Source organism: Formica exsecta, unplaced genomic scaffold (assembly GCF_003651465.1).
Source record: "Formica exsecta isolate Colony F162 unplaced genomic scaffold, ASM365146v1 scaffold222, whole genome shotgun sequence".
Taxonomy (NCBI): Eukaryota; Metazoa; Arthropoda; class Insecta; order Hymenoptera; family Formicidae; genus Formica; species Formica exsecta.
Window position 1 is genome coordinate 74,541 of NW_021849518.1, and position 6,584 is coordinate 81,124.

The 6,584-nt window shown below is 32.5% G+C and overlaps 1 protein-coding gene across 2 annotated transcripts in view; it reads left to right on the top strand.

Moving 5' to 3' along the window:
- Positions 1-6,584, top strand: part of LOC115235424 — a 67,387-nt gene that overhangs the window by 19,003 nt on the left and 41,800 nt on the right. The window contains exon 2 of one of the 2 annotated variants that reach the window (XM_029807216.1): positions 4,246-4,301. The exons of the other annotated variant lie outside the window; for it this stretch is intronic. The gene's annotated coding sequence lies outside the window, so the exon portion shown is untranslated. The remainder of the gene's footprint in view (positions 1-4,245; positions 4,302-6,584) is intronic. 2 annotated transcript variants of the gene reach the window in all.

The window sequence follows — 6,584 nt, forward strand, 5'->3', positions numbered from 1 at the left end:
TAATTATATAAATTTAATAAATAATTATAATATTGTGTGCGAATATATAATTGAATATATAATTTTAAATTATATTTTATAAAATTTAATTCTTTAAATATAAGATTTATAATTGCGAATTATAATTACATATAATATACAGTTTTTAATTATATTTATAATATTAATTTTAAGTCATAAATACAATAAATTATCAAGCCATAGAGGCACGTAAAAAATATTTTTAGAAACATCGCGATTAATTTTGTTAGTCTGATGTTTCTGCTTACGATCGCATTCCAAGGTTGCGGTTTACTTTTTTTATTGTCCGTTGTTTTGTACATCAAGAATGATGACCCTGAAATGAATGAGCGAGCCCGCTGGGGCGTGACGTAAATCTAATTTTCGTTAATTGACGCAAAGCGAGTGCAATGGGCCGTGACAAATCGCGATGGGTCCGTCCGATTAAACGCGGAAACCCGTGTGTATTTATCAAGCACTCTGGCAAATCAGTTTTTATTTGTCAAAAAATAAGTCAGTTATCTGACAGTTTAATAGACCTTACGGTCTCCCTGACTGAGAATTATATCGATAACCGAGATGTCACTTTTGTCGGCTCGAAGGTGGCTTCCACCATCGTCGAAGGACGCTTGAATAACGAATGGTTGTTCCATTTGCGAGGTATCGACGTAAAAGCGTTTTTCTTTAGAGATGCAACACGCTACTGATCATACTATACATATACATACGTGGAAATAAACGTTTCATACTACGTGTGTAATATGATCGTTGAATGAATCACTGATGAGCGAGTCCTGGCAACGATCATCGGCTCGACAGAAATTCTACGGCATTTCGGCGAAGTGTACAATTGAATCGTGTGTGCTTCACGCATACCGGATTCTTGCTTCGTTCGAACGAGAAACCCCGACACACGCGTGTGCGAGTCGCTAATTCGAACGTAGAAAGGCACGAAAGCTACGAAGGAACGAGGATGGGCGACAACCGTGAGTCACGCAGCTTGCGTTTATCCTTGTCGCATTGTCATCGTTACAGACCGTTCTTTGTTTTCCCTCGTAAAACCGATATACACAATAATACTCGTCTTCGAGTTAATTCTGTGAATACTCTAATTAAATTATTGATTTAAGAAGTCGCACGCGAGCGATAGAATAAAATTTAATTAAAATAATCTAAATATCTAAAAAATATATAATTATATAAAAAGAACTTTAAATATAAAATTAAATAAATAATATAAACTTATAACTTAATTACATTAAATCTATGATTTTATATGTATATATAAAGAGTTATATATTATATAATTCATATATTGTATCTTATTTGTTATATATTATATACTCTTTTTTGTAGTGCAATATTTAATTACGGATTATAATTAATAATTACACTTAAATTATAATTTTCTGTTATATTTTTTTGTAATATGAATTGTATGTAAGTTAAATACAATAATTATCAAACCATATTAATACGTAGAAAAGATTCGGTTATTAGTGATTATTGAGATTAATTTTATGTGCACGTATTTTCAAAGATTAAAAGAAACATCCGGCAATTTTGTCATCCTGTATATTAACACACATTATGTTATTTATGTAAATCTCCAATTGCGACAATAATGATGAACGTATATGGCTAGAAATCACTATCATGTACTTTCGAAGTTTTAATCGTTGCTGAAATTCCGCTGAATTACCGATAAATTATTAATTATTTTATACCGATAAATCGTGTAACATTGCGCGAAAAGAATGCTTAATAAAACGCGCCGATTCGCTTCATTTGTTTTCGCTTGGTCAGGTCATTACACCGGCTTATCTCGTCACCGGTTGTGATATCGTACGTGTAGGCGTACAAATAACAAGAGAAACGAGTGTACAAAAGAAATTAGCGTGGACACACTAGGCACGTTATTTGAAATAAAAGAAAGCAACGAGCTCGTGATATATATATTTTTTTCTTTCTCTGATTGTAATATTCGTCATCGAGGAAAAAAAATCTTCCTATGTGACATTAATGAGAGTATACGAGAGCCCTTTTGCTTCTTTTCGTATTTCGTGATTGGTAGGAACGGATCCATTATTCGCGAAAATTATAGTTGCGATCTTTATTACGATGCGGAGAGAGGTTGAACTAGACGACACAATGCAAAGAAATCCTGGAAAATCGGTCGCCGGGTTTTGCTCTGATCAAAAGACCCTTTGAGGCGCATGAAAAAGGGAGAAGGAGGAGGAGGAATAGCCGGGTTACTATTTTTCGCCACTCTTTCATCCCCTACGGGACGAGAATACACACAGCGGCGCCCAGTTTCAGAGCAGACGGCGCTGGAAATAAGACACGGGTGGAAGAGTTTTTGAAAAAAAAAAAAAAGATGAGAGTAAGAGAGAGTGAGTGAGCGTGAGAGAAAAAAGATAGAAGATACCCGCGCGTCACCGAAACGAGAGACACACTACTCTCGTGCACTACTTCCGGGCTCCTTCTTCGTAACGAGCCCACCTCTCTGCTTTGGCCCGTTTTTGAAAGGAAATTTCCACGAGAGACGAACGTTAACAAAACACCGAGAGAATAACGTCGTGTTCCGTAAAATTATTCAGTCCATTCGAAATTTTTTTTGTTATTACGTAGTAACACGAATGAAGAAGGAAACAATAATATTAGTGGTATTAGAAAAAAATTGTTTGATAAGAATTTACATAAAATAACGAAAATTTTTTTGTTTTTACTAGATTTTATTATAGGAAAAAAATAACGTGATTTGAACTGATAAATCTGTAATAATAAAATTATTAAAATTATTTCAATTGTTTATTATGTTATGTTATTATATTACGAGAGATAGTATTACAACAAATAATTAAAGTTATCAATTTTTTTTACTGTTATATTCAATAATCTCTTTTTCTGTAAGAATAAGAATTTGTAAAGTTGAAATTGGAGGTAAGAATTATTATGTATGTATTTATATTTTAAAAATTAATTCTCAATTTATTGAAGTTATATTGTGAAAAACAATGGTTTGAACTTTGAAAAAATCTTGAAGATTTATGTGTGTGTATCACTTCCACCATTGCTTTTTCGCGAATATTTCGAAAAATTCGAAAGTATATTACATTAATTCTTCCGTGACGTTTAATTGAAGCAGCCGTAATTCATACTGCTTTAATACGATATGGGATATCTCGGAAGCGTGCGTATCGCGAGTGCGTGCGTGCTTGCGTGCGAGTGTGCGTGCATTCTGACCCGATGCGTCGTGTCGGGGCTGCCATCGCGTTCGTTCACTCTTTATAAATAGAAGCTTTAAATTCTGTCGCGAGACTCGGGCGTGGCTGGCCGCAAGAGGAGAGATCTACGATGATCCTAGTCACGAAATGCATACATATATCATTCATCGCGATCCGCTCGTTCTTTTCTCTCGTCTCGCTCCACCTCGTCTCGCGCGCGGTAATTTCTTTCATCTTGTTATTTCACATAACATTCACCGCCGAAATACCTCATTAGCTTCGTAAATGGTATACGATGTAAGTAGTGTAGCATCATCATCAACTCGCGTTTAATAGAAAGAAATATTCTCTTATTCTATTTTTTTTCTTTTTGCTTACCATCTCAAAAAAAAAAAACCATATTTTCAAAAATATATTTTAATTATTTTCTTGTATATGTATGTGAAAGAAAGAAGAATATTTATTTTATTTAATTTTTATTTTATTTTTTAAAACCACACACACTCTCTTACACAGTCTCATTACATTAAAGCCCATATTAATTAAGAAATAAAAGAAATAAAAATATTGATAAATAAATAAAAAAACGAGCCAAAAATATATGTCTTCTACAATTATTTAATTTTAAGATTTCATGTTTGGCATTTTGTTTGTAAATCTCAAACGAGAACGGCATATACATAGAAGACTTTATAGCCGCTTTGAATGGAGACCTGCGATCGATTTAGCGTATTTGAATCGAGCGGCTTTGAATTGGCACTTTTGAGATTTAAGCTGGGTATAAATTCTGAGAAAAGTTCTCTGTTGCGCGTATCGATGTTGCATAAATCAGACGGGATTCGCGGAACGAATAGGCGAATAGAGTAAAGTTTGCACGAGGCACGATCGGTACGCAAGTAGGGTATTATTCGTCGACCTGCCGTGACCTCGACACTTGCATCGTTTCTATGTACTTATCTCTTTGTTATTTCTCGCCTGCGTTCTTTCGATTTTAACAGATATCGTTCTTTTGTTACAGACATTCGCCGCACGTGTATACGAAAACCACAACTGACATGCCGTTTTTTCTGTAAGGTAAGATATGGACATCTTTTATTATCAGTTGACGTATTTCTCTTTATTCAAACAGAACAAGAAGACAATGAAAAAATTAAAAATATCTAGCTTTTTTAGTTTCTAATTTTTATTGTGACTTTGAGAATTTATGAATATATTTGTTTTTCGAAGAAATAATTAATTTTAATTTTGTTAAAATTAATTTTTACGCACATGTTTTATATCATTATTTTATTATCATTATATACTATTATTTTAACAAACAATATTATCCGATTTTTAAAAAACTAATTTGCTAGATGTGTAATTTTTGCGATAATTTATCTTACAATTAATTCATAAATTTATACTTTAGAACTTGGTAAAGAAACATATCTTTATCAGAAATAATATTTCAAATTGTCGTAATAATTATTATTGTCTGACATAATCATTTGACGATTTATCGGGCGACCATCAAGCGAGATTTATGGCCGAGAATATAAAGAAAGAAACTGACAATATTTTTCCGAGTACGAAAACAAAAGTGTACGGCAGTTAAAAAGCTGTCTCTTGTAAAAAAAGTTCGCATTATTCTCCGAAATGCATTGTGCCACAAGACCGACATTATTTCGCATTTCATCGCGATGAAAGAGGGAGAGAATCGATGGCTCGTCGTCGCGGATGGTCGCTCGACTGTAATTGTTCCGGGAAACCGGAAGCGCGTAATTACTCCACGTATCGAATGGAAAATTGTGCGCGGCCGTTTGGCGGCTTCTGCGTACATTCCAGAATGCGTGCTGTCCGAACTTGTACAGCAATTCCAGCCGAACTTACATTCCTCGAACGTGAAAATGCATTTTTATATTTACGAACCTACAATGGATGTGGTTATTGCCTCAGTTATGAAGATATAGATTTTCCAACTACGCTTTAAAACACTTAAACAATAATTATATTACTCCTTCATATCTCTCTCGTGGTTCTAAATAAAATATATTTTCTTTAATCTTTCTCTCATCTAAAATCATTATCTTATAAATATTCTAAAATAATTGTTTTTATAATTATGAATAATTTACAATTATTAACGGTTTTAACAGAATATATAATTTTGATAACAATTTTATATAACGTATATAATACTTATTAAGATATTTAATCTGTCATACTAGATACACACACAATTCGAATACATAATACTTGTTAACAAATCTAGTTCTCGATAAAACGAATTAACTTAGGAAATAAGTTAAACGAATTATCGATACATTAATGTAAAAAAATGGATATGATGTGTATTAATAAGTCTATTATCTTGTTCCGGAACTGATTTAAGATCGTTGAATTGAGCGCGCATATCCGGTCCGATTTATCATATATTTCTAAACATATAAATTTTCGTATCAAAGTCTCAATGATATCTCCCAGAGTTAGCAGAAAATTATGCCGACTGCATTCTCGAGCTGACAATCGCACGCGCGACTTCTTAAATTCACAAGCTTCAATATTAATTCCGAGTAAGCGCATGTCATGCTGCAAGAGTAGCTGTGTCAAGGACGCGTCTGCTTTTATGATAATACTATTTCACGAATGACGCGATCGATTTCTCACAACTGTCATTCACGCGGAAGATGATTGTTTTCCAAAATTACGATAATTCGATATTTACTGATTTTCATATAGATTTAGCGCCCAAAAAAAATATAAAATGTTATATATTTTTATATCACGTAAAAAAATAAAACTCAGAATTGGAATTTTTATTAATCTTTGCATTATTATCAATCAGAGTCGAGCGAAATATAATTAAATCAATGATTACTATGTATCAAATTAGCAATCTCTGTTTGCAGTTTTTGAGTAATCAATAATCATGATTAATAAAGAAAATAAGCGGGGCGGAAATAATTATATCGGTCATAATTAATTTAACATTTCAGTCATTAATCAGAAAATAATTATACTTTTGATTATGATTGATGTAATAACCTAATGGAATGTTAAAAAACGATGTCGATGCCCTTTTATGCGCGATTCTTCAATTGATTACAAAAGTATATAAGATTATTAATAATTTAGTACAAACAATAATTATTATTTATATAATAAAAAGTAATCGAAGAAATAATTACTACTTAATAAATTTATTGCGATTTTCGAGTTACCAAACTTTTTTACGACGCACAGTATTTTTGAAAAGTTCTATGTCAGAGCTCTTGTTTTATAAATTTCTCAAAAATTAAAGATAAAACAAAAAAAAAACCCGGAGTGAATTTTATAATTATTTGACGCGCATATTCTCGACGATGATCGCACTTT